General features: G+C 40.3%; 1 protein-coding gene across 3 annotated transcripts in view; it reads right to left on the minus strand.

Moving 5' to 3' along the window:
* LOC112205253 (MAM and LDL-receptor class A domain-containing protein 1-like) overlaps positions 1-26,871 on the minus strand; it is a 295,973-nt gene that overhangs the window by 195,495 nt on the left and 73,607 nt on the right. For all 3 annotated transcript variants that reach the window (XR_010150670.1, XR_010150669.1, XR_010150671.1), the window contains one exon: positions 22,019-22,095. The gene's annotated coding sequence lies outside the window, so the exon portion shown is untranslated. The remainder of the gene's footprint in view (positions 1-22,018; positions 22,096-26,871) is intronic.

The raw sequence follows: 26,871 nt of genomic DNA on the forward strand, positions 1-26,871 counted from the left end.
GTCATCCAGTTTTTGGTATTTTGTTATAGCAGGCCTAAAAGCCTTTAGAACTAACTTCCACTTACCCAGGAAAAGACAGAGTGAAAAGTTAAATGACACCATAAAAAGCAACCAGAAAATTCCAGAAGGGGAAATATTCTACAGGACAACTGACTAGTTTTTCAACAAGTCAATTTCACTAAATAAATACATAAACAAAGAGTATGGGTATTTTCCAGGGTAAAAAAGTCTTGAGCTAAATAATCAAATGCAATGTGTGTCCCTTGATTAGAAGAAACTAATTTGAACCAACCAGCCACAAAAGATATTTCAGGGAGACCAAGCTGGAAGGATCACTTGAGGCCAGGAGTTTGAGACCAGCCTGGGCAACGTAGTAAGACCTCCATCTCTACAAAAACAATAAATTAGCTGGGCATGGTGGTGTGCACCTATAGTCCTAGCTACTCAGGAAGCTGAGGCAGGAAGATCACTTGAGCCCAGGAGTTTGAGGCTGCAATGAGCTATGATTGTTTCACTGCACTTCAGGCTGTGTGAAAGAGCAAGACTTTGTCTCAAAAAATAAAAGGACATTTCATAATAATTGAGGAAATCTGAATGTGGACTGGGTAATAAATGATATAAAAAAGCCATTTTTTATTTTGTTTGAAAAGATGATTTTGTAACTATACAGGAAAATGTTCTTATTTTTTTAGAAATCTGTACTAAAGAATTTAGGGGTAAAATATCATTTTCTTTAATATACTTTCAAACACAAGCAAAAAATAGTCATGACACAAATAGAGCAAAATGTTTACAATCTATGTTCTATGCTTGCCTGTGAGTGCCATTAATCTCATCTGTCTGCTTTTCTGAAAGTTTTAAAATTTCAAAGTTTTATAATAAATTTTTTTACATCCCATAATTTTATAATAATTTTTTTAAAGTTTGAAGCAAATCAACAACTATAGCTTCAAAAATATCCTGACCCACAATAAACATTGAACAGGGTATATTTCTCCCATTTCCTAAAAAAGTTGGCCCAGGAAGGAGTATGAGAGCTGCCATAGCTCTCCTAAGGCTCATTATTCTCCATCACTCCATGGGAAATCCCAAAATAAATTTTTTAAAAAGTTATTTAAATTTATAATGTTTTTGATTCTATAATAATTTTATAATAAAATAATTGTAAAATGTTTTTGATTTTATATTTTTAATTTATAAAAATTTCTATACATGTTTATGTTTGAAATGTCTGTTTCAAACTTTATGAGATATTAAAATATAAGTAATATAGTTCATCATTTTAGAAATGCCATGCTTTTCTTCTCCAGCAATTACATAATCAAAGAGTAACTGTAGTTTTTCCTAGAACATTGCTTTGTAGGCTGGGCATGGTGGTTCATTACACTTTAGGAGGCCAAGGCAGACAGATCTCTTGAGATCAGGAGTTTGAGACTAGACTGGGCAACACAGAGAAACCCTATGAGTAGTAAAAACACAAAAATCAGCTGTGCGTATTGGCGTGCACCTATAGCCCCAGCTACTCAGGAGGCTCAGGTGGGAAGATCACCTGAATCTGGGGAGGTCAAGGCTACAGTGAGCCAAGACTGTACCATTGCACTCCAGCCTGGGCAACAAAGTGAGACCCTGTCTCAAAAAAAAATGAAATTTAATTTAAAAAAAGAAAATTGCTTTGTAAAATTAACTTTTTCAATCAAAACCAAGATTTTTCAGATATAGAGAATGCAGCCCACTGGTCAGATTTGTCAGTTCAAAGAGAATAAATTCTAGTTTCCTATTTTTCTAGCCTGCTTAGGATTACCCAATAGGATATCAAAAAAGACCAAAGCCTTTGGGATCCATGTTCAGTGTTCCTGAGTCTAACTCAGGATGCCAAATCAGGAGACAAGCACATTCTCATCAATTTTCAATCATTCGAGACCAATTTTGCTTATAATTATCCAGTTCTTTTAGACCACCTTTCTCCTGAAGCCAGCCTTATGGCTATTCACTTCACTTTAGCATAAGCCCCCAAGAAGGTGAACAAAATGAGGAAACGATTGGTTAAAGTTGGCCTTTGAAATTCTGAAACATGTCCACCATTCCATTCACCCATGCCCGCCCCTCTTAGAAGTAGTACTTTCAGATTATTTAAGAGTCGATGCTTCTATGTGGATTTTGTCATCTGTCCTTTATAACAGCTAGTAGGTTTAATTTGACTCTATTTTAAGCATATATTGACCTATGCTAATTATCTGTTAAAATAAATTCCACTCTTAGAGTTAATAAAGTGTGTATGTCATGGAAGACCCATTGAAGTAAGAAGCTGAGGAGCCCTTATGGTAAAGTGGGACAAGAAATAATAAGACATAATAATTTTCCCATGCAAATCAACAACCGTAGCTTCAAAAATATCCTGACCCACAACAAATATTGGACAGGCCACATTTCTCTCACTCCCTAAGAAATTGGCTCGGGAAGGAGTAGGAGAGCTCCCATAGCTCTCCCAAGGCTCATTATTCTCCATCACTCCACAGGAACAGCCTGTCAGAGAAGAGTGAAAGACCATTTGTCAACCTCTCTTCAACTCCCTGATTCTAGCCAAACTTCATCAATCTCAAGTGAGGAGCCAGAGAGAAATCAAACCCCATATATCCAGCATCATTGTCTACTGGAGTCAAAAATCACAATTCCACTACCCACCCCAACACCACGGGCCCTGTTTCTCCCAATTGCTTTTTATTGTGTTTTTTAAAAAATCCTCTTTCCCCATCCCTGCAACACCGCGAAGGAGGAATTATAGTAGATAAATATGAAGCATGGAGATCCTTTAAAAATGTTTTTAATAATAAATGAGAAAATGAAAAGGAGAGGGTTGGGAAGGAAGGAGGGAATTCAAATGCCAGGGAATTGTTCAGTTTCGCCTTTAAAGATGTTAACACTCATTTATACATCTGCAAGACACTCCCCTTAAAGAAAAGTTCTATGAGTGTGGGTCTGGTTGCATGAATAATGATAAAATTACTTTTCTAGACGATGTTTCCCACATATCATTCAGAGACCCCTGAAGTTTGGTATCCCTCTTGTAGATGTCCTTGAGATGCTGCTGGACCTGGGAAAGAGGAAACTGGGATACGGGTCTATGCCAAAAGGTGCTTCTAGTTATAGGACAGAGAGGAAAGGGGCAGAGGGAGAAAAACCCGAAGTCTGAGAATCTGGATTGCAGAAGACTACCGAGGTCGTGGGAGAAGGGAGAGAAAACAAGGATGAAAAGCGAAAGGGGAAGAGGCATGAAATGTTGTCAAATGTCAAAAGGCATTTGGAGAGAAGTTGGGAATTGCATTAAGAAAACCACTGCAAATCTCGTTTCAGACCATTTAGAGATATGCCCCCTGGGAACTGCGAGCTCAGGCTGTTTAGCATCAAACAAATGGATCCACTCCATCCCTACCCTAATTAAATAAATCATTCAGTAATTCCACTGGGTTAAAGAACCAAAATATTAAAAACCTTCAGGGCCTACTCTTGCCAAATATGTCAGGGATCGTGTGTGTGTGTGTGTGTGTGTGTGTGTGTGTGTGTGTGTGTGTGTGTGTGTGTTCTGAGACACCACTACTGTTAAATAGGCAGAGCTAAGACTTAGGGGACTGGCAGATTATTGCAAAAAGGGCACGGGGCAGAGGGACTATGTTGTGAGCCTGGGAAAGAAGTTTGTGTGGGGACTGTGGGCAGTGAACGCGTTGGGAACAATATGGAAAACTGGGAGCTGCCTTGGAATCTACAGGGCCGGGTAAGAGAATGTCCGAAAGAAAAATGAGCAGGTGCGGGATGTGTGCAGAGTCGGAGAAGAGTCCAGGGCGCCCGGAGTGGCTCCAGGAACGACGGACACCCCTCAAGGCTTTTGGGGGCGGTGGGTACTAATAGAACCCAGTGTCCGGGGTGCGCCGGGGAGGCTGCGAGCAAGGCGGGAGTGGGGCGCTGGAGGGTGAGGACGCGGGAGTGAGGAAGCAAAGCCGGGGCCGGGCAGGGGCCTCCCAGCTGGGCCCGGAGGCAGCAGGGGGACAAGGGCTAGGAGAGGTCATGGCGGCGGCGCGGCGGGAAGCGAGGGGCATCCGGACACTCATCCCGTTGGCCGGGGCCATCTGCACCACGATCTCGATGGCCGTCCTGCTAAAGTACCTGCCGTCGCTGCCCACCACCGTGGTGCAGAACCGACGGTCGCGCAGGTCGATGGACGACAGCACGCTCTGGATGAAGTTGGGCAGGTAGTTGCGCTGGCCCTCGAAGAGGCCGGTAGGTCGCCACAGACCCCCGCCGCCAGCCGTCCGCCGGTCCTCGTAGGGTGTGGTGGGCACTGTCAGCACCAGGATGGGGCTCCCCTCCGTGGCGCCTCCTGGCCTGTCCTGCTGCGGCTCCCGGGGCCGGAGGGAATCTGCAGCCTGCCGGGGGCCTCCGCCAGCCTGGCTGCGCACCGGGACTCCGCCTCGTGCCCGGGCCCCCTCTCCAGCAGGTCGGCGCCCTGCGCCCTCCCGCCTGGGGACCGCCCGCCCCTCCTCTCCGCGCGGCCGCTCGCTGACTCCCTCGGTGGAGATTGCTTCTGCCTTCCTGTAAAGTTTTCTCCCGCCCACCTTCTCCGCTGCCAGACCGCCCGAGGTGCCCTCAGTTTCTCCCCAAGTTGGACTCACTTTCGGGGTGTCCCAAAAGCCTGATTCCAGGGCCTGCTAGCCCGACCCCGGTGACGCCTGCACCCGCACCTGGCCCCAGCCTTCAGGCGCGATCGCCGCCCTCCGGGGCACACCCTCCGCCAGAAAACAGCCGGTGGGCAGCGAGACTTTGGGCAGAGTCCGGGTTCCTCTCCGGCGCCAGGCCCGTCTCCCTGTCTCCCTGGGAGTGCGCAGCCTACACGCACCAGTTTCTCTTTAGAACAAGCACGGGGAGGGATTTGGGAGGGGGCTGAAACCTTTTGCCATCAGCGAACAGCCTCAGCCAAAAATAACCCTGGAAAGGCGAGCTAAGAATGGTTATCTCCTGCCAGCGCTGAAATCGGAGGCTGGGCGCTGCGTGTGGGGTGTGTGTGTGTGTGTGTGTGTGTGTGTGTGTGTGTGTGTGTGTGTGTACCCTCCCACCCCGGCCATTTGTTGAAGGGAATCGCCACTGTCAGACTTCAATCCAACAGGACCCACTCGAGCCATCCACACTTTCCCCAGCCTCCTCCAAAACAGCACACTTTCCGATATGGACAATTCTTTTTTTTTTTTTTTTTTCACTTGTTTGTTTGTTGTGGTGGTTGCAACAGCAGCAACACAGACGACACATATTTCCCTATTCTTCTCGCCCTTCTCACCCTCCCTACCCAGCTCCTGCCTTAGAAACAGGCTTGGCCTACACTGTATCTGTCCACACTGCCTGAACTCTTCCCGGAATTAATCGTTTTCAATAGGAGGGGGCTAAATCCCTTATTAATGCCCTACCAGGAGTGAATGAATAAAGCCAAGTTAAAGGGGAACTGGGTACCACATACTGTGCTAGGTTCCTTTGCATGTATCCTTTCATTCTGCTGGAGCTAAAGATGTTCTGCTTCCTCTCCATAAAATGCACCCAAACTCCAAAACCAGGAAATTCTCCATAGAAAATAGGAGTGAAGAGAGAAAAGACTAACAGGATAAACCCCAAAGCAGGAAGAAAGTTTTGTCTCCCATTTCGCTCAAGGAATTTTTGGACCCACCAAGGCTACTGTCCTGAAAGATCCTGCTGCTTCTCCTTCCCCAAATATTGTCCACTTCCTGAGAGTAAGGCTGACTTGCCGCAGGCTTATAAAGTGTTTGGTCACAGTAAGACAACTGTGAGTAATAACACACATTGTATACTGTTTTGCAATTGATAAAAGGCTTTGCATCTGTTTTTTCTTTGGAGGCTGAAGAAAAGAAGAATGGTATTCACGCAGTTCCCATTTTACAGATGAAAACAAGAGGACTTTTTCTGTGAAGTCAGGAAAGTGGTTACAATGGTACTTTCCGCCTGTACGAATTATGTATTGCCCCTCCCCTTTCTATTAATAACATTGAAGTGTGATGGGACAACCACTGAAGCCGTCAGTTGAAACCTGCTGGGACTTTTTAGCCATTCTCTTCAACCTAAAGAATGGGTGTTTTTGGAGGGGGTGAGAGGAATGGGGAAATGTTGTCAAAGAGTACAATGTTTTAGTTGAGACAGGAAGAATACATTTTGTTGAGATCTACAGCACAGCATGGTGACTGTAGTTTACAATGAAGTATTGTGTATTTCAAAATTGCTAAGACAATAAATTTCAAATGTTCTCACCACAAAAAAGATAGGTTTTGAGGTGATGAATCTATTAATTCTCTGGATTTAATTATTCCACAATGTATACATATATCATAACATCACATTATACCTCCGTAAATACATACAATTTTAATTTGTCAATTAACATTTTTTTAAAAGAATAGTGTGGCCAGTTGGGGAGGTAGTTTTTTTTTTTTTTTTTCCTCTAGTCTCTACTCAGTCTCCAAGATCCCATTCCCCATAAAATTCTTGTCACCCAGGTGGAGTGCAGTGGCACAATCATGGCTCACTGCACCCTCTCCCTCTTGGGCTCAAGCGATCCTCCCGCCTACAGGTACATGCCACCACGCCCAGCTAATTTTTGTAGTTTTTGTAGACATGGGGTTTCACCATCTTGCCTAGGCTGGTCTCGAACTCCTCAGCTCAATCAATCTGCCCACTTTAGCCTCCCACAGTGCTGGGATTACAGGTGGGAGCCACCAAGCCCAACCCATAAAGTTCCTAACTTTTTATCTCCCTGGGAGTGCACAGCCTACACACACCAGTTTCTCTTTAGAACATACTTAAGAGTCTTGGCTTAGCATCCAACAGACAGAACTTTAACACTTCTACGGATCTGTGCACCTGTCTATGGTGTGGGGTTTTTAAGATCTCTTTCTAATGACACTTTATTTTGCAAAGCAGGACAGTTTCATTCCCAGAAGAGCAGGTATGGTAAATCCTTTGTTCCAGTAACGAAGACAATGATCCAAACCCTAAGCCTCAGAGAAGCCCAGAAACCCTCCAGGCCTCCATCTCTCTGCTCCTAGCACCTGCCTCTCTCTTGACATCAACATCATTCTCCCCTCTCACAGCCCAGCTCCTTCCACAGACCCAGGGATTAGGCACCAGCACCTCAGACTAGATTTTAGAGAATTACCATTCAAGAGGCAATCCTCTTCCCTTGGTTCCAATTTCAAGGTTCTCAAAGACTGGAACAGGGCTAGTTTGAGGCAATGTGCCCCATCGCATAGCCAGAAAGAACCTTACAGTGAAAAGGAAAACAATTCTTCCAAAGTAAGGGGGTGCTGATCCCCAGAGGGAGGACAGATGGGCAACCAAACAGTAACCGGGCCACCACATGCTTCACACTCACTGATCAAGGATTTCTAAAACCACTTTTCTTTCCTCTGAATTTATATAGGACTTTGTATCACTCATAAACGAATGTCTTATAGGCTGATAACACCTTTCTATTCATGCTTATACTTAACATTTAGGCTAGGATAATTTCCTAACCTCAGTGTCCTCACTATAAGATGGGAATTATTAGAATCCCTACCTCATAAATTGTTGGGAGGATTAAAATACTTAGTAAAGTGCCTGACTAATAGAAAGGCATTCAATAAATGTTAGCTATTCATGGTGTCATCATCATTATATTTACCATTATTACTAATCTCCTGTATTGCAAGAATTACAGTTTATATTTTTGTAGACCATCACTGTAGCTAAAGGGTCTTTGGGCCATAGGTGATATTCCATAAAGGTTGGTTAAATTGATCTGTGGTTTTTGACTATGGAAACTCAGAACTCCCTCAAAATGTACAAAACAGATTTACCTGCTAAATAAATCTCTTCAAAGCTGACCCCAGGTTTAATTGAATTAATTCCAATGAATTTGTCACAATGATGGAGAAAGGAAACTTAGAGGGCCCCACAGTTGTTTGCTGGTAAAATGAGAAGTTTGGATTAGATCAATGTTTCCCAAACTATTTTCCTCAGAATGTTAGTGCCCCTCGAATCCTGCACAAAGCAAGAATTTCATGACCAAGTAGCTCTTAAAACTCCTGTACACTCTACTCCCATTCTTCACAATGCACACTTTCATATTAAAAGTTCTGAGATGTCCTCAACAGAAGACATCACTTAACTTTTTTTTTTTTTTAAGACAGATTCTCACTCTGTCACACAGGCTGGAGTACAGTGGCCACCACTCCTGGCCTAAACATTTTTTAACCTGGTGCTTCCCAATCTAAACTCACAGGGACCAGTTTTCTTAATGAAAGAGAATCAGACTAGCTTGTAACCATAGCTGGTGACACTCCCCTGCCCCATTCCTTGTATGTCCTCAGTGGACTAGGTCAGGAATAAATTTTCCTGATTCTCAAGGGCTGGTCACTCCTTTGCACTGAGCTCAAAGCTTCTCTGTAGCATGGGTCACAATGAATGGTAGCCCTGATAGCCTAGAGTAGCCTTTCAGCCTTCTCTGAGCCTCTAAAGACTGAGGATCCTTGGCATGAAATGGAGCAACTGATATACCCTTGCTTCCCCTGGGGACTCTCTTGCCCTCAAAAAGGCATCAGCCATCATCTCCATCTAGAGAATATACTAGCTGACTCAGCTTGACCAGCCGGTCCCAAAATGAGAATCTGGGTAAAATAAGCATTGAAACACTTCATTCCTTGTAGATTCACAAAACATATTAGCATATTAAAGACTATGAAGTTCTGCAGGAAAAAAAAACCTATTTAACTTTAATCCAACATTGCCAAGTTTTATTTGACCATGGAAGATTTTTCCAAAACACTTACAAACAGATCAAGGACATTAATCTTTCATGAAACACTAGATCCCCAGGGTCCTCTCCAGCTACATCATTCTGTGATTTTCTTTTTTATTTATGATGCATTAAAAGATTAATCTCCATCAGACTTCCATTTAGAAATTCACCAGAATGTGCAAAGGCAGCAGGTAAAATTGCTGAAGGGTATTATAAAAATACCCTCCAGTGATTTTTGAAACTTAAACTGAAATATTTATATAACTATATATTTCAGTTTGTATATTATATATATATATATGTATATACACACATATATATGTGTGTATATATATTGGTGTATTTATATCTCTATCTATGTATATATGGCATTATATCCATTTTACAGATGCAGAAACTGAGCTTTAGAGGGGGTGAGCAATTGGTCCAAAGCCACACAGTCATTGATAAAGGAAAAAACAAGAGTTGAAGCCTGAGGTGTAAGGACACAGAGACAAGTACACAAATGTTTACAAGTTACACATATGACACGTGCCTTTAACATGAATTTCTTGAACATTCATTTAGAGGCCTTACAATGAAGACATCAGAGTGGCAGCAAGTTCTGTTGGAATCAGGGGAGCGTGTTCTTCTATAATCCCCTGGCTAACAGGAAAGCACACTGATTTGGCCCATGGTAGTTATACACTCCCATTGAGTCAGGGGCCACTTCTATGCACACAGGAGGTGCTAAAAATATGCTGTTGACTCATTGCCTCTAAGAGCAGAAGAAATGCCAAAAGTATAGGACAAGAGGCAGAAAAGCACACGGAAAAATGTCGTAGGGCAGTCCTCTGAGGAAGTGTTAGATCCCTTTGAAATCTGTCCAAACACTTTCTTGTGCTGGGGAAAGTCAATTACATATTTCAAGCAACCCCACATGTCATACGAGTATCTTGTACGTGTTTGTGTACTCGTGTCTGTGAACTTACATCTCAGACTTCAACTTCTCGCTCCCCACCCTTATCAATGACTGCCTGCATGGCCTTGGGCAAGTTGCTTTCCCTCTTCAAAGCTCAGTTTCTGCATCTATAGAATGGACATAATGCTACCTACCTCATGGGGTTAGTGATCACATTTAAGGAGCTAATATGTGGAAATTGCTTACACAGTACCTATCACATAATAAGGGTTTAATAAGTGTTTGATGTAATTGTTTTGATTATTACTACTATTACTAAAATAATAATTACTACGATAATAATGATTCTTATTCTCTATATTAGTATTATCTTTGAAAATGGGCATGGATTATGTCTATGTAACACTTTTGGCACAATATCTAGCATTATATCACACACAAATTAGAGAATTCATGTTATTAAGGATGAAAAAATATTTTTACTGACCCTTAAATTCTTCGTCAGTAACTGCAAAAGAAGCCATTATCCCAACACATGAAATAAAAAAAAAATTCAGTTCCTCTGGAGTTTGTTTTTGGAGGTAGCCACAGGATACCTAATTTTTTTTTCTTTTCAGAGAGACCGAGGGGCTCACTAGGTTGACCAGGCTGGTCTTGAACTCCTGGTCTCAAGCCATCCTCCCACCTCAGCCTCCCAAAGTGCTGGGATTACATGCATGAGCCACCACATCCAGCCTACCTAAAATATTGAATGCTGTTAATAAATCTCCTGAGGCCAGCATAAGAAGGTGATGGGCAAAACTAATGCAGGTATGTTTTTCTGGCTTTTTCATGTATTGGGCCAAACTTTGAAAAGCACTTACTATTAATGGCTAACTTGCAAAATTTGTGATTTGTTAAAAGCAGATTTTAATTGTTTTACCTAAAAATAATAGGCCTCTGATCTGCCAAAGATGAAGATTTAATTTCTAGGTGTTCCCCACAATACCTAGAAACATCAGTGTAATCGATTATTAAACACTTTAGAACTATTCTCATCAAAGTTCTTTAATATATAATACGGCAAAAGAAAAGTTTCTTTTCTAAAGGCTTCTCTATACTTTTTTTAATAGTTGAATTTCATTTCTGAAGGCTCCTAAAAAGAAGAGAATTTAGATCTTTATTAAAGAGGAAATATATTTTCCATGTTTAATTTAAATTACATTCCATCAGTCATTTGCAATCTTAGCCTACACGGAATTGTTTTTTTTTTTTTTTTTGGTAGTTTTTATGTTTGGGCTTTAGGAGGGGATTCCCAATAATCTCTATATAAATATTTCTAATCTCTATATAAATATTTTAACATTTCAATGTAAATTAGGTTATTAAAGCTATTTTATCCATAAAAATAATGAATTTGCATGGCTGAGGGTGAAATAATGTGTTACCAGGACCCCTCAGTTTTGGGGGTTGTGAGTAGATCCCATCTTCATGTTCCTCCAGCCCAGCCCAAGCCTGGCTCAGGTCCTCCTCCCCCATTTGTCAGGAACCACCATCCCCAGGGAGTCTATGTGCCCTGCCTGACCAGTGTTCTCCATCAGAGTTGACCAATCTTTTGTTCATTCCCTCAGAGCACAGCTAAGCAAGAGTACACTAATTTGAAAATTAACTCAAGCAAATAGAGGAACAATATCCCCAACACATTGCATTTTAACATAGGGTTTCCTGGACACACTGTTTCAACCCAAGAGTTGGGCTAATAGTAGGAGTTCCATCTGCTAAAATACGGCTGTCAGCTTCAGAGGGAAATTCATGAACGTCTTCGTAGTTTGTTTTTACGTTTCACTTGGCACTGTTTCTAAAATTTCCTCTGAAGCCAAAAAATAAGTTATTTCCCAGCACACTGGCCACTTTTCATTTATCATTGGATTGATTTTTGTAACTTGCAGTAGGAGCTGAAATCGACCAGGGGGTTCTTATCCAACAGACAGCAGCAAAACTCTTTGTGTATCTGCGTTCCTTTCAACAAGCGTGACTTCCTCAATGGCATCATTCGTGAGCGTAACACAGAGCTCAGCAATAACGTTTCTTCACTAACCCTACCAGGTATCCAACATAGGATGTTACTTCCTTTCACTGTTTTCTGACTCCTGGCAGATATTAATCATTGGGATTTGGGAACAAGGAAATAGAATTTCTGAGAATGCTTGGGAATTCCCAAATTCATATGATTTTCATAACACTTCACTTACAAGTTTTTGAAAAATAATAAGTGACTATAATAACAAGCAAATAGTCGTTTTTTTTTCTGTAACAGGATTATATGAAAAGTTTTAGTAGTCTTCTCTTTTAAAAAGATATGATAACAAATGATGATTTATTATTATTATGAGCCAACATATTGTAACAAGATTATAAAATCCAATAGCATTAATAGAGAAAACATTAAAAAGAAATGAATATTATCACAAAATAAATGCTGAAGAAAAGTCCTTTAAAGATTGAAAGGTAACACCACAAATACTTAATGCTTTAATCATTGTTTACATGACATTGTTAAACAAGGCATCAATCATCCCCTCCAATACCATTTAAATAACATAACATTCTGATCTCCTGGCAAGATGAATAGCACTAGAAAGAAGCAACTGTCAAAGTTGCCGATTTAAGGGCATATTTTGTTTCTAAAACTTGGCATTTCTTAGAAAACCTCTCATAGGATTTGTAAAACATATACTATGCCTATGAACACATTAATATTTATTTGCAGAAATGGTTCACTGTTAGCAGTGGACAAGGCCATGAACACACACTTGTAACACAGCAACAGATACAAGAAAGTCTGACTGAGGCTCCTTTACTGCTCCTGTCCTGTTCACCTTAACTTTCATCTCCACATGTCAGTGCTTCCTCATCTTGCTTGACTTGAAGTCAGTGCATTTCTTCAAGCCAGTAAGTTCTCTATACTGACTATTAAGCTGTAATTTTCACAGGAAAATTAGAATGTTCCTTCCCATTTTCCTAATTTCTCAACTGATTTTTCTCAGAATTCAGAATCCATAAATATTGAAATGCCAGGAGAGAATTTCCAAATGGAAATGCTGTTCCCTTCGTCCATTTTCAGAAGAAACCGTAGGATAGTGTTATCCTTCTCTTCTCCAATTTTTTTTTTTTCCTGCAAACTTATGGTTATCACCTCTTTAAGTGAGTAGCTCACAATTTTGCCTCCCGTGCAAATGGTCCCAAAACAGTGAAGTGGGTCCTCTTTAGCTGTGTCTTTAGTACATAATCCTGCATTTCTGACCATATGCAGGGAGTGTGACCCAGGGAAGGATCCCTGACTCAATGGGATTTCTCTTGCTGTCTCTAGAATTTGAACACCGGAACCCAGATGTACGGAGGCTGGGAGCCATCGTGGTGTGCTATATTGATGACAGCAGCAGTGGGTGGTGTGGGGGCAGTTAGTTGACAGCTACCTGTTGCTGACATCCCAGGAACTGCCTGAACCTCCTCTTTCCCAGTCATAAGATATCTAAGATTCTGCGGTATTCTTCATTAAATCCTAGCATGGTTTAAGCTAGCCAGAATTAGGTTCTGTTGCTTTCAATCAACAGAACCTTAGCTAATACATTGTTATTTCCTGGTCTTTGTTCCTTTAATTTTCCAGGAAAAGAAGGGAAAATGGCTTACTGGTTTTAAAAAGAGACAAGGGACAACATACCATTTATGCAAAATTTAGAAGCACTCAAAGGAAACTCTGGAAAGTTCCTGAGACATATATAGGTAGGATCAGCATAAAACTTGAACAGTGTATCTAGATCATGGTTGCCATGGTTGCCTTGACACAATGAACATCTGTATCAAGATCATATTTTCTTGGTGGGACAGAGAGAAGCACAAGGCGGGACTCACATTTACAGTAATCCTTGTTTTCCAGGGACCATACAACCCAGTTTGTCCAGAGCTGTTCATCTTAAGTTTGTTATCCCACCATAATTATAAATAGAACCTCCTTTTTCTCTCAAGAATATCCCACTTTGGATGATAATTTCTGTGACTACCCATTAAGAATATTTAATAACTATAGAAAACTGCTTCTCTATATTTTTTGTATGTTTGAAACATTTTATAACAAAAATATCTTTAAAGTTATCACCTACACAGAACATAGCTGCCAAATGCTCCTACTCTGCTGTTGTAACCATGAATCCCTCTGGGGCCCCTTCCTCCTACGGCGCTTGTGAGGATGAAATGAAATAAGCTCTATGAAGTGCCCAACAGTGACCAACACTGAATAAAATACAGCCACCATAGGTGGCCTTCCCTTATGTTCACCAAACTCCTGATAAGTTATTCGGTGATGTTTTAATCTTAATATTTTATGTAGATTATACATTCATCCGATTCAAAATGCAAAAGGTACAAAAGCGTATACCGTTAAAAGTTTCCCAACCCACTACCAATTATCTCCCTGGAGGCAACTGTTTCCAGATTTTTGAATATCCTTAAAGAATATCATATGTATGGAAAAGAAAGATTATATATTTATATGCATCTGTGTAGGCATTTTCCTATGAGAGGCTCACAAAGTGTCCTTGAAGAGATATCATTATTACAAATACCCCTCAATTTACAATGGGGTTATATTCCAATAAACTTATGAAAATATTGTAAGCTGAAAATGCATTTAATACACTTAACCTACTAAACATCATAGCTTAGCTCGGCCTACCTTAAACACTCACATTAACCTACAGTTAGGCAAAATCATCTAACAGAAAGCCCATTTTATAATAAAGTGGGCTTTGAATATCTCATGTAATATAATGAATACTGTACTGAAAGTGGAAAACAGAATGGTTGTATGAGTACTCAAAGTACAGCTTCTGCTGAATGTGTATTGCTTTCAAACTATCTTAAAGTTGAAAAATCATAAGTCAAAATATTCTAAGTCAGGGATTGTTTGTACTTCTACTTTACATGATGAAATTGAGCCTTGAAAAGATTAAGTGACTCGCCCAAGGTCACACTGGCAGTTAAATAGTGAAACTTGGATCCAAATTGTTCAGTCACTACATGTATTGTCTTGAAATTTGAAAAAGAGGAAGAGGAATTAAACTACTAAATTGAAGGACTATTTTAGGCATAGAAGAAGCAGATGCCTTCATGTCCAAGTGATTGTGAAAAGCCCACTTGCCCCAAAATATGTCTCCTGGTCATATGAAATTCCACCATTTCAGATTTTTACCTGGGGATTTAGAGTAATCTGCTGTTTTCCTAGAGCTCCCCTAAAATAGAAATAGAAAATTTTGGAAGGCTAAATATATGCTAACATTGGAAAACTCATTTTCTCCCCTTCGTAAGGCAAGGTACTGAAGGAGGGGGCCCTACGGGCTGTGCAGGGACATCCTGGAGGCATGGGGAGAAGAAACTGAAAGGCAAGTTTGTATGGAACAAAGAATACCGATCTCAGGATTCTCCCTTGAACCTGCCCTAACTTTGTTCAAATAGACTTAGCCACTGACCTGCTGTCAAAAGACCACAGCCAATCTCACTTGTTTTCAATATAATGATGAATATTGATTTGGTCCCTTCATCCAACATTCTCAGCTGGATCTTTTTTGACCAAGGATATACATTACTAGGTGAGTACAGGCAGTTAATTCTTCCACACGGGACTTCGGAGTTTCTGAGTTAACCAGAATCACCCACCTTAACATCTGCCAGTTTATACCCCAAGTCCTGACCAGTGCCCCCTACCTGCTATGCCTCGTGCTTTCAATAGAGCATAAAATCAGAAATGAAAGATGAAACATCATAGCCAATATCACAGAAATACAAAGGATCCTAAGAAACTGCTAGGTATAATAACACACTAACTAATTGGATCATCTAGAAGAAATAGATAAATTCCCAGACACATAAAACCTACCAAGATTGACTCATGAAGAAATTTAAAAATCTGAACAGACTAATAGCAAGCAAGGAGGTTGAATCAGTAAGAAAATGTCCCCTATCAATGAAAAACCCAAAACCAGATGGCTTCCCAGGTTAATTCTACCAAATATTTTAAGAAGAACTAATACCAGTCCTTCTCAAACTCTTCCAAAAAGCTGAAGTGGAGGGAATACTTCCAAACTCATCTTACAGGGCCAGCATTACCCTGATTCCAAAGCCAGACAAGAACACTACAAGAAAGGAAAATGACAGGCCAATATCCTTGATCTACATAGATGCAAAAATCCTCAACAAAATCCTAGCAAACCAAATTCAATAGCACATTGAAAGAATCATTCACCATGATCATGTCATGGTTCAACATAAGCAAATCAATACATATAATATACCATATTAGAAAAATAAAGGATAGAAACTATATGGCCATCACAATAGATATAGAAAAAGCTTTTGAGAAAATTCGAAACCCTTTCATGGTGAAAAAAAAAACACCCAACAGATCACGTATTGAGGGACTGTATCCCAACAAAATAAAGGCCATATATGACAAACCCATAGCTAACACCATAATCAATGGTGAAAAGTTGAAACTTTTCCTCTACCATCAGGAACAAGACAAGGATGCCCACAGACACCACTTCTCAGGGTAATTAGGCAAAAGAAAGAAATAAAAGGCATCCTAATAGGAAAGGAAGAAGTGAAACTGTCTCTACTGACGGCATGATCTTGTTATATATAGAAAACCCTACAAACTTCACTAAAAAAGGGTTAGAACTCAACACAAAGAGGGGAACAATAGACCCTGGGGGACTCCAAAGGTGGGAGGGAAGGATGGTGGGAGCAAGGGTTGAAAAACTACCTATCGATTACTATGCTCACTGCTTGGCTGGTGGGATCATTAGAAGCCCAAACCTCAGCACCATGCAATATACCTGTTTAAGAAACCTGTACATCTACCCTTCTGACTCTAAAATGAAACATACAATATTTAAAAAACAAAAACAAATAAATACAATTTGAAAACTGTTAGAACTGAACGGATAGGTCAAATCAGAAACGTTGTAGGATACAAAATCAACATATAGAGCCTTGAACACAGCAACATCCAGCTGTCTGACACGAAAGTCTCAGGGGCAAGAAAACCTCTATATGAACTCAGAAACAATGAGCTAAGTTGTGTTTGAAACATGTCTGAAAGGATGTTAAGAACTTCATTCATGTTACATCAGAGCCAACAGAAAGAACCAACAGGAAACCTGTACCCAACAAACAGAAATGACAAGATGAAGGGAAAGCAGAGGTAAGGGCTTACCTTAGAAAGGGCAAGTGATTAGCTCAATATGCAATACAATGTTTGCTCCTGAGCCAAAAATTTGTACAATAATTTGGATATTACTTGCACAACCAGAAAAATTAGCCACTCGTTAGGAAAATGTGTTTCTGTATAAGTCTTAGGACTCAGCTATCTATGAAAAGACAATATTTTCATCCAAAATGAGTATTTTTGTTTGTCTTGGCTTGTTATTCTAACGTCAACAGCCTCTAAATAAACTGTTGAAGTACATGATATAACCACCTCTTTCTCCATCTTTCCCATTGCTCCCATAGGGTTTCAGTTGTGCAATTTCACCATTAGCAAAGCTTTTCGCTGAAATCTGGCTTTTCAAAGGGAGAGTATCCAGAAACAGAAGATGCTGATCTGGGAGGCTCTTCCTAATAGAACTGCTGCTTCAGTTTAACTTGAAAAAGCCCACACCCAGTTCCTAATGACAAACATCTGAACACCGGGTCTTCCCATGAGCAAGACCATGCTATGCCTCCTGCTCGCTCTGTTCTATAAGCAACCCACAGATTGCTCCCTGTGAAGAGGAGCCTGCAAGGGGAGCAGCATTCCACCAGACCCTGATTTAGCAAGATATTTCCATATCATTCCCCCAACCAGCTGGAAGTCCTGCACTGCTCTTGTGTAAAAATCTAACTCATCTCGCTGAATTTCCTGATTTAAAAGTCTAATTCATTTCACCAAAAGTGTGACAGCAGGAAACCAAGTACACCATCTCTCTCTTACCAAACCTAAGCTATTGCATGTGCATTCTGGGGGAAAAACATGGTCCAAATATGTTATGGAGGGGGTGCCAGCCCAGTGTCATCCTCTTACTATTGCCATAGGATCTTGGCTGATGGCATCAGAGGAAAAACAAGTTTATCGATTACTTTCAACCATTAAGCTCACTCCTCATTGAAAAATATGTCACAAGTCCAATGTGTCTTATTAAAATAAGCACTGCAAAATATAAAGGAGTCACAGTTTTAAAATGGGACACACGTTCTCTAAGCGGTGAACCACGTTAGAGGTGCACTGTTTACATTGTATAAAGTCCCCTGGAGCCAGGGTTAGGAAGCGCATCTGTTCTTTGGTGTTCTGGGATGAAGGAGAAAGGAAAATGTGCTGCCAGAAGTGAGTGGGAAGGAGCCCATGAGATAAAGGAAGTAAATCCATTTGCTGATTGCAATAATAATGGTAATACACGAAGCTATACATACATACATACATACATACATACATGCAAACTTTCACATTTTTTAAAAAAAAGAACTTAAGGCTTCCACTCATGTAATCAGCCCTTATGAACTCTCCTGATTAGCTGCAAGGAAAATCTTCCTTTCTCCTTTTTCCTGCACCATCCTGGGCTCCCTTTTGACTTTTTTTTTTTTTAACTTATAAACGATCAGCTCATATTCTGAAGTTTGTAGTCCCCTCCCGCCCCCTCTCTATACGGCTCATTTACATTGGCAGCTGTCGTGCTGCTGGGCATCCTCAAACCCACCAGTTTCCCTTTAATGTTTGAGCAGACAAACATGATCATGCACTAGGCATCACTGTGCCACTCAAAATGCTTTTTTGTTTTTTTTATTGCATCTGAGAGAAATCTCAAGGTTGCAAACCTGGAGTCAGAATTGTCTCCATGTGTCTCAGTGGGAAGAGTATCGTGTGAAGAAACAAGTTGATTCTACTAATCAAAAGGAATTTTTTTTGATATCACGTCATCCTCCGAATGAATTTATATTACCGAGTGGAGGGTCACATGAAGAAAATGGTCAAACAGCACCACCTAGAGCAAGAGCTGAGAAGTGCAGCGGAGCCGGGCTGTGTCAGGAAAGAAAAGCAAGCTGGGGCCTGGCTTAGCGCTCTCCCCTCTGCTCCTGTCTGCACGGAAAGATTAGGATGACAGTGGCAGGAAGCCTGTGCACCTAGTATGCATCACTTGAAGGGAACACACAGATTCCAGTAAACAGTTGGAAGGAAATGTTAATACCAGGCTCTGCTAAACAATATGAAATGACTCCTAGATGAGACAAGCGACTTTCATCAAAGTTTCCTGATACCTGAAAAGACAGCCCAGGGGATCCTGCACTACATGTGGTGTATGTAAATTAAGCGGGTTTTTTTCCCCTTTGTAATCAAGGCTCATACACAAACAAAATCACATTTTAGAAACGGCCTATTTCAACTTGTAACTAGCTTGCTTTCAGGGGCTCCAGGTCAAAAAGAAATAGAGCACAAAGACGCTTTCTCCTTAGGGATCATACACAAATTCACTCTGTCCGTTTCTTTCCCACATGGAGCAACAAAGCCATCAGTCCTCTCCATCCACCCATCGGGTCCTTCCTGATTAAAGTGAGATAAATCACAGCCCTCTCTCTCCAGTTGGCAGGCGACAAGAGGGGGATGCTTGCCTCAAGAAATCCTCCCCATCCCTCTACATTCATGCAAGCCCGAGCGGAGAGATGCAAGAAATTACGGATGCATTTTAATTCCCCAGACCCTGCAATTAAAAATGGAAATTTTTTGGCCACGCGTGTTGGCTCACGCCTGTAATCCCAGCACTTTCAGAGGCCGAGGTCGGCGGATCACCTGGGGTCAGGAGTTCGAGACCAGCCTGGCCAACATGGTGAAACCCTGTCTCTACTAAAAATACAAAAATTAGCTAGGAATGGTGGTGGGCGCCTGCAGTCCCAGCTACTCGGGAGGATGAGGCAGGAGAATCACTTGAACCCGGGAGGCAAAGTTTGCAGTGAGCCAAGATCACACCACTGCACTCCACTCTGGGTGACAAAGGAAGACTTCATCTCAAAAAATGTTTTTAAAAAATCGAAGTGTTGTTCTTTCATTTGTAAAAGTGTTTTGGTAAAAGAGGGGCAGTTTAAGCAACCCTTTCTATTGTCTACATTGTTAAAATTCATCCGACGTGGACTCTTGACTCCGTTTTGCCTGGGCAGACCCAATTCAAGCATTTACAACAGCTAAAACCTCCTCAAATCCAAAAGAGGAATCAGCATTATTGCTAAGTTCAAATAAGGTCTTGTTTTATTTCATGTTTATTTTTGAATGCAGCCATTCCTCCAGGTGCTGTCATCAGGTAAGATTGTCAGTCCTGATTAGGTAAAGGTATTATTACAAAATGCAATTCTTAAAAATTCAGTGTCTAACTACACTTTTAATAAGCCTTTCCCCCTCCCCTATGTATTCTCCCTTAGACACCCCTTCTCAAATTTAAAATCACAGAAACTAAAATATGATGCCTAAAGAGAGCCTAGCGACTGCCCAGTCCTCTAATTTGATGAGTGGGAGTACTGAAGCCCAGAGGAGGTCAAGTAATTTGTTCCCAATGTCTTAGATAAGAAGAAAATGACCAGCTGGGAAATCCCACTCATGTCAAGGCAGAGGCACAGGGCCACAGACTGTGGTTGAATTGTGCCACACTCCTACATCCTTCTTTAGGAATCACAGGACATTCCTGTGTTGAGTTGGAGTCACTGACTTCCTTTTCAGGCTGATTGAGTTCTGTCCTTACGGGCTGCGACAAGAAGTTTTGGTATTATGCTACACCAAGACCATTTATCTAGTTCAAGAAATGAGCACAGTCCTTAGAGCCCAGCAACTTTCCCCATGTCCAGTAAATGTAGCTTCTCCATTAGAAGCTGTCAGAATGGAGCCTTCTGGCTCATCTTGATTTTGATTTGTGCAAGAATGAATGGTTGTGCTAAGACAGCTTTCCTAGCTGATAGAGAGCGAAACTTTTTTCTCATAATCTATAAAAAAATATTAAATTAGAAGCATAGAGTTTATTTCATGACTTTTATCTTCCTGCAATTTTCTTGTGGGCATAAATGTTTTGTTTTTATCCTGCCTGCCCCCAATCCCTTTTCCAAGAGACTAAAAGAGTATCTAGTGCAAAGTAGAGACTCAAATATTTTTTTAATAAACAGTGATCCCAGCCACCCAGTGCATGTGGCCAAATGCCAACCCCATAAATGATCAAACACATCATCTCATTCAGCCAATCAAAATCAAGTGCTACCTATTTTTTTAAGTTTTCATAGCCCTTGGGCATCTGCTTTCTCAGCATTTCCCAAACTTGAGTCATTCTCATCCTGCCTTCCTAATTTTGCTCTGTCAATTATCTCTGCTATTATTTATTTCATATATTTTTAAATAGCCCCACTTTTGAAACTTAAATACATGCCTTTTAAAAGGAAGCTTTCTTACTACTATATATCAAAAGCCATTATTACTTGTTCTAAGTACTCATAACAACATGTTCACAACTATTAAAATTTACTAATGTGCATCCACATACTCTCTAAATTCATGGAGCATCTGCACACACTTTAAGAAACAATTCTGCATTACTCACTCAATTTTCTTGACATCCTTCTGAGGCAGGACAAACCTTGGGCCCAAAGAATTGAGGTAGGAGTCCAAGCAAGTTGCCAGCCACATAAAGGCAAACCTTGGCTCGGAAGTCAGGACTACCAGCCCCTAGGTTATGGTTCATGCTCTTTCCTCTGCTCTCCAGAACCTCCTATCTCCAAGTGTAGTTAGCAGCCCAGATGCAGCAGCATCCTCTAGAGACTTGTTAAAAATGCAGAAGCTCAGGCTCCACCCCAGGCCTATGCAGACTGAATCTGCATTTTAACGAGGTCCAGGTAATTCACGTGCACATTAAGTTTGAAAAGGCCTGGTCTAGATCAGCGGTTCTCTAACTTAGCAGCACATTAGAACCATCTGTAGAGACTTTGAAAATACCAGTGCCTGGGCTTCACCTCCCAGAGAAACTGACTTAAGTGTCTGGGGTTTGCCCTGAGTCTAGGTATTTTTAAAAACTCCTCAGCTTATACAAAGCTGGCAGGGCCGGGCACAGTGGCTCATGCCTATAATCGCAGCACTTCGTGAGGCCAAAGTGGGCAGATTGCTTGAGTCCAGGAGTTTGAGACTAGCCTGGGCTAAATCCCCATCCCTACAAAAAAGTAAAATACAAAAAGTAGTTGGGCATGGTGGTGGCACATACCTGTAGTCCCGGCTACACAGGAGGCTGAGTCCTCGCTTGAACCCAGGAGGTCACGGTCAGGTCAACAGAGCAAGACCCTGTATCAAAACAAACAAACAAACAAAGAAAAAATGCTAGCAGCTTACCAGCTAGGGAGGCCTGTAGAGCCAAGTTTTCCAAATGGGGCTACATAGTTGTTCCAGAACTTTAGCTGCATCAAAACCACCTGGATGACTTGTTCAGCTACAGAGGGTCTGGCCATGCCCCTAGAGTTTCCAGCTGAGGGTCTGGAATGAGGCCCGATGATTTGCATTTCTAACAATCTACAGGTGATGCTGATGCTGTGGGTCCCGGGACCACATTTTGAGAATGTATGCTAAATGAATCCGAGAAGACCAAAGCTCAAACTTATTCCAAGAACTTTTCAAGGCCCACCTGCAAGCTGTAGTGGAAGTAAGCATCTAAGGGTGCAAAAAAGTTTCACTGTAGACTAAGGCCATTTACCTGAGCTCTCAAATGTTCACATTTCTCTTATCAACCTAAATAACAAACAGAGAGAGGCTCTCCACAAGAAAAAGATATTCGTTTGGAAACAGAGCCTTGCAATAGAAACAGGCAAGTCAGAGTAAACTATATGCATATTCACGCAGGTAAATGAAGACAAAAGAAAAAATAAGGAAGATTATATGATCATTTGGAAATGATAATCCTTGGCTACAAAGGTCAATAACAAAGGTGATGCCAGGCCCAGGTTGGACAGGCAGTTGTTGGGCAAATATCCTTCAGAAGCATTGTTGTGTGCAAAGTTGCAATGGGCTATCTGCAAGATTGTGTTTTTTGCAGTCTTCTGTGATAAGTTTTTGTTATCAGGCATACAAGCCCAAGAATCCTTTTTTGCATGGGCTTCCCTGGCTCTATTTGTCAGGGTTTTGGTTAGGGGAGGGGTATTTTTAACACTCTCAATGTAAAAAATGCCATAAGGTAGGTACCCAAATTACTTGTTTCATCTTCATAAAATAACTTTTCATAAAATCTCTGTAAACGTGGAAATAACTACACCGATTTCTGCATAAACGTGCAAATATCTACACTGCTATCTCTGTAAAAGTGTAAACATTTACAACGCTATCTGTATAAACATGGAAGTATTTACACTGCCGTCTCTAAAAACATGGAAATATCTACACCGCTATCTCTATGAAGATGGAAATATCTACACCGTAATCTGTATAAACATGGAAATATCTACACCGCTATCTCCATAAACATGGAAATCCTTACACCGCTATCTGTGTAAACATGGAAATATTTACAAAGCTATCTCTATAAACATGGAAATATCTACACTGCTATCTCTATAAACATGGAAATATCTACACCGCTATCTGTAAAACAAGGAAATATCTACACCGCTGTCTGTATAAACATGGAAATATCTACACGGCTATCTGTTTAAACATGGAAATAACTACACCACAGACTGTATAAACATGGAAATATCTAAACAGCTGACTGTATTAACATGAAAATACACCGCTATCTCAATAAACATAGAAATATCTACACCGCTGTCTGTATAAACATGGAAATAATTACACCGCTATCTGTATAAACATGGAAATAACTACATAGCTGTATCTATAAATATGGAAATATATACACTGCTATCTGTATAAACATGGAAATATCTACACCGCTGTGTCTAAAAACATGGAAATATCTACACCGCTATCTCTATAAACGTGGAAATATCTACACCGCTGTCTCTATAAACGTGGAAATATCTACACCGCTATTTCTATAAACGTCGAAATATCTACACCGATGTCTGTGTAAATATGGAAATATCTACATCGGTATCTCTGAAAACGTGGAAATATCTACACTGCTATCTCTATGAATGTGGAAATATCTACACCGCTATCAGTATAAACCTGGAAATATCTACACCGCTATCTGTATAAACATGGAAATATCTACACCGCTGTGTCTAAAAACATGGAAATATCTACAACGCTATCTCTATAAACGTGGAAATATCTACACCACTGTCTCTATAAACGTGGAAATATCTACACCGCAATTTCTATAAACGTGGAAATATCTACACCGATGTCTCTGTAAACATGGAAATATCTACATCGGTATCTCTGAAAACATGGAAATATCTACACTGCTATCTCTATAAATGTGGAAATATCTACACCGCTATCAGTATAAACCTGGAAATATCTACACCGCTATCTGTATAAACATGGAAATATCTACACTGCTATCTCTATAAACGTGGAAATATCTATACCACTATCTAAACATGGAAATATCTACACCGCTATCCGTATAAACGTGGAAATATCTAAACCGCAATCCCTATAAGCGTGAAAATATCTACACCGCTAACTGTATAAACGTGGAAATATCTACACCGCTATCTCAGTAAACGTGGAAATATCAACACCGCTATCTGTATAAGCGTGGAAATGTCTACACCACTATCTCTGTAAACGTGTAAACATGTACACTGCTATCTGTATAAACATGGAAATATTTACACAGCCATTTTTATAAACATGGAAATATCTACACGGCTCTCTCTATAAGCATGGAAATGTCTACACTGCTATCTCTATAAACATGGAAATATCTTCACCGCTATCTCTATAAACATGGAAATAACTACACCGGTATCTCTATAAACATGGAAATAACTACACCGCTGTCTGTATAAACATGAAAATATCTACACCGCTATCTCTATAAACATAGACATATCTTCACAGCTGTCTGTATAAATATGGAAACGTCTACACCGCTATCTGCATAAACTTGGAAATATCTACACCGCTGTCTCCATAAACATGGAAATATCTACACCGCATTCTGTAAAGACATGGAAATATCTACACCTCTGTCTCTATAAACATGGAAATATCTACAACGCTATCTCTATAAACATGCAAATATCTACACCGCTGTCTCTATAAACATGCAGAAATCTACACCGCTATCTCTATGAAGATGGAAATATCTACACCGTAATCTATATAAACATGGAAATATCTACACCGCTATCTCCATAAACATGGAAATCCTTACACCGCTATCTGTGTAAACATGGAAATATTTACAAAGCTATCTCTATAAACATGGAAATATCTACACCGCTATCTCTATAAACATGGAAATATCTACACCGCTATCTGTAAAACAAGGAAATATCTACACCGCTGTCTGTATAAACATGGAAATATCTACACGGCTATCTGTTTAAACATGGAAATAACTACACCACAGACTGTATAAACATGGAAATATCTAAACAGCTGACTGTATTAACATGAAAATACACCGCTATCTCAAAAAACATAGAAATATCTACACCGCTGTCTGTATAAACATGGAAATAATTACACCGCTATCTGTATAAACATGGAAATAACTACATAGCTGTATCTATAAATGTGGAAATATATACACTGCTATCTGTATAAACATGGAAATATCTACACCGCTGTGTCTAAGAACATGGAAATATCTACACCGCTATCTCTATAAACGTGGAAATATCTACACCGCTGTCTCTATAAACGTGGAAATATCTACACCGCTATTTCTATAAACGTCGAAATATCTACACCGATGTCTCTGTAAATATGGAAATATCTACATCGGTATCTCTGAAAACGTGGAAATATCTACACTGCTATCTCTATGAATGTGGAAATATCTACACCGCTATCAGTATAAACCTGGAAATATCTACACCGCTATCTGTATAAACATGGAAATATCTACACTGCTATCTCTATAAACGTGGAAATATCTATACCACTATCTAAACATGGAAATATCTACACCGCTATCCGTATAAACGTGGAAATATCTAAACCGCAATCTCTATAAGCGTGAAAATATCTACACCGCTAACTGTATAAACGTGGAAATATCTACACCGCTATCTCAGTAAACGTGGAAATATCAACACCGCTATCTGTATAAGCGTGGAAATGTCTACACCACTATCTCTGTAAACGTGTAAACATGTACACTGCTATCTGTATAAACATGGAAATATTTACACAGCCATATTTATAAACATGGAAATATCTACACCGCTCTCTCTATAAGCATGGAAATGTCTACACCGCTATCTCTATAAACATGGAAATATCTTCACCGCTATCTCTATAAACATGGAAATAACTACACCGGTATCTCTATAAACATGGAAATAACTACACCACTGTCTATATAAACATGAAAATATCTACACCGCTATCTCTATAAACATAGACATATCTTCACAGCTGTCTGTATAAATATGGAAATGTCTACACCGCTATCTGCATAAACTTGGAAATATCTACACCGCTGTCTCCATAAACATGGAAATATCTACACCGCATTCTGTAAAGACATGGAAATATCTACACCTCTGTCTCTATAAACATGGAAATATCTACAACGCTATCTCTATAAACATGCAAATATCTACACCGCTGTCTCTATAAACATGCAGAAATCTACACCGTTATCTCTATAAACATGCAAATATCTGCACAGCTATCTCTATAAACATGGAAAAATCTACACCGCAATCTCTATAAACATGGAAATATCTACACCGCTATCTCTATAAACGTGGATATATCTACACCGCTGTCTCTACAAATGTGGAACTATCTACACCGCTATCTGTATCAATGGGGAAATATCTGCACCGATATCTGTATAAACGTCAAAATATCTACACGGCTATGTCTACGAACGTGGAAATACCTACACCGCTATCTGTATAAACGTGGAAATATCTACACTGCTATGTGTATAAACGTGGAAATATCTACACCGCTATGTGTATAAACGTGGAAATA

This window comes from Pan troglodytes, chromosome 14, assembly GCF_028858775.2.
Source record: "Pan troglodytes isolate AG18354 chromosome 14, NHGRI_mPanTro3-v2.0_pri, whole genome shotgun sequence".
NCBI lineage: Eukaryota > Metazoa > Chordata > Mammalia > Primates > Hominidae > Pan > Pan troglodytes.